This window comes from Buceros rhinoceros, unplaced genomic scaffold, assembly GCF_000710305.1.
Source record: "Buceros rhinoceros silvestris isolate BGI_N320 unplaced genomic scaffold, ASM71030v1 scaffold41245, whole genome shotgun sequence".
Taxonomy (NCBI): Eukaryota; Metazoa; Chordata; class Aves; order Bucerotiformes; family Bucerotidae; genus Buceros; species Buceros rhinoceros.
The window spans coordinates 6,982-9,831 of record NW_010414186.1 but is presented as its reverse complement, the minus strand read 5'-3'; positions in this window follow the sequence as shown (position 1 = coordinate 9,831).

Sequence of the window (2,850 nt, the reverse complement as noted above, 5' to 3'; positions counted from 1 at the left end):
AATCCTCTTCCGCTCTTCCATTGCTGATGGCAAAGCAGGCGCTGTTGTGGACTGCGCTGGGAGTGCAGCAGAGGGAAGCCTTCCGCCGGCAGAGCACCAGCGTTGTTCTTCTAGCCACTTGCGCGGGCTCTGCAGTGCGCGCAGCGATGCAAATCCTCACAGCCAGACAACTGGTGCTCGCTGAGCTGTGTCACGGATTTAGGTTTGTCTGCTCTACACCTCAGGCACAGTAACCGCAGCCCAGAGATGCCGTACGAGTTCTGGCAACAGCTCTCCGGTGCATGTGGTGTCCATTTCCACAGGATTTATGAACTGGTTCCCATTAAAACATGATTAGATAACTTTAGGTCACTGTGTACTTATTGCAAAGATATTAAATAGATTATTTGAGTGTTTTTGAATATTAATACAAATGCTAAGCACACCGATACTGGAAGATACTCTGAAGATCTCACACTAAACTTTACTGTGTTTCCTTTTCTATTCATCTTTCTTGTGTTGCCTCTCATCTCTTTTAGGAGACATACAGACATAGAAAATCTTTTATGGACTTTTTGAGTTTTTTCTATGGTTTGTAGAAAAAGAGTAAAACAAAAACAGAAGAAACTACTTCACATGAAGAATCACATCTACGCAGCCCACTTTTGCTACTCAGATGAACCTATTTTTGGGCTAGGTTGGGATTCTAAACACGCCTGTTGAATGTTGCACAAGTGTGAATTTTACTTGCTATCTATATAAGACAAAGTGTTAAATGATCCAATGGCTTTGTCTGATGTCTATGTAAAAAGCTGATTTCAAATAAAATCCTAAGTTTACTTTGCTTCTCTCTGTGTCATTTGAAAAATCTAAGGAGCTTTTCACTTGTCAGGATTCCCAATAAATTAAAAATACAATTAGTTTGTCCTCTGAAATAAGAGTAGTTCCTTTGTCTCATGCAGGTATTTCTTTCTAAAGTAACTTCATTATGAGAAAGGTCCTGGCTTTCCTGTTCCAGCGAGTTGTTCCATTGTTAAAGGCACATGGAGCAGGTAGGTCAGTGTCACTGCAAAGACTGTGTGGCCCAGAGTTATGGGTCCAGCTCTAGGATAAAGGGAGAGTGTGAAAGTTTTGTTCTTGCCGTGTTCTGGAGCGAATTTTTTCACCTTTGTTTCTGTATCTTTTTGATCCTGTGGAAACTACCTTCATAACCTCATCTGAAGGGGACTTGATGCCAGAAAGGCCATAAAATTTACCAGTTTTCTATTAGATTTTAAGTAAGAAATGCAGTCCCTTTTGAAATTCATAACTCACTTGGAGATGCTTGCTGACACTTTAACATTTAATATTTTTCCTAGACTTGGTGTGTCACTGATGTGCTGCATCAGTCTTTGTTTTCCCTAAACATAACAGTAAGTGTAGTTTATAGTACATCAGCCCTGTGATAGGCAAGCCTAGAAAACTCAGAAGTGCTTCCTTGGGGAGTTTTGAAAGGAGATTTCTGCAGCACATGCTGCAAAATGTGTACGAGGTAACGATGCGCTTGATTGATTTTCTAATGTGTGTTCTTTACTACCTAGTATGCACATCTCCTGTAAGAAAGGGCTCTTCTCTATGACTTGTTCTGTAACAGAGCCTTCACAAGTCACGGCGTAACGTCGTAGGAATAAACTGGAGCCCCGTTGTCCCCCTATCTCAGAAACACCCGTGTCTGTGGTTGCAGTGGTACCGCGGCTTTGACCTACTTGGGCGCTGCGCAATGTTATTGAGTGTTCCTGTGGCAGGTGCCCGATTCTCCGCGCCGCCGGTGGTACCGCGGCTTTGACCTACTTGGGCGCTGCGCAATGTTATTGAGTGTTCCTGTGGCAGCTGCCAGTTTCTCGCTGCAGCAGTAGGTGATGTCTACATGCAGCTTGATTACAGAAGTGTTGTTTTACGACAGTCCCGTTACACGTGTCAGATTACTGTGTGTGACAAGGCCATGATTCCTTACTCAGCATTATCGCTTCCTGGATTATCAGGGGGGTTTTGTATGTTTGTTTGTTTTAACAATGAACATAGTTGCAAGCCTAAACAAATAGAGAAACGTTTTATATCCATTCGGTGGTTTTGTTTCAAAGTAAATAGTTGATGTGTGGTGCTCACAAAGCTTGCGACCAAACTTTGACCTTACCTATTCCTCTCTGACCTAGTTTTTGCACCAACCAAGTGTCTGCATGTCCTTCCTGTCCAACTTCTGACCGCTATTCCATCCCTCTTGTAGTCACGGCTTACTTTGAGTCCTGCAGCTGAGACCCCAGGAAGTTCCTCTATCAGCGGTGCCTGTTTTTCTTTGTTTAAAACTTGTATGAGCTCTTCTGTCTGAACCCAGACTAGGAGTTAGGAAGTGTGTACAACTTTGGAACTTTGTGGGACCATAAAAATAGCCGTATCGTGTCTATGACTCTGGGAAACACTGCAGCTATACTGTCCTTTGCTACATATTATCTATCTGAAAAAACATGAATAACATCTTTTTTATATTTTTTGCTTCTTTTTTGCATGATTTCTTCATTTGTACATGTGCTTTGCTTCTGTGTATGAGTCAAATACATTTTAGAGACAGGAGCAACCAAAATAACTACAAATTTTAACCTCTGGGTAACACTGGCAATGATGTTTCACCTAGTGATGCTAGCTATGGAGGTAGATATTCTACTACCTAGTTCTCCAAGAGTCCTATCTGATGCTAAATAGATGGTTTTTCATATTGGAGCAGCATTGAAGGGTCGTGACCATTGTCAATAAATTCATTTTTCCGTTGTAAAACTATTAAAAAAAAAAAAAGTGGAAAGAAACTGGAGCCGCTCCTTCCCTCACCCCAGCCCAAAC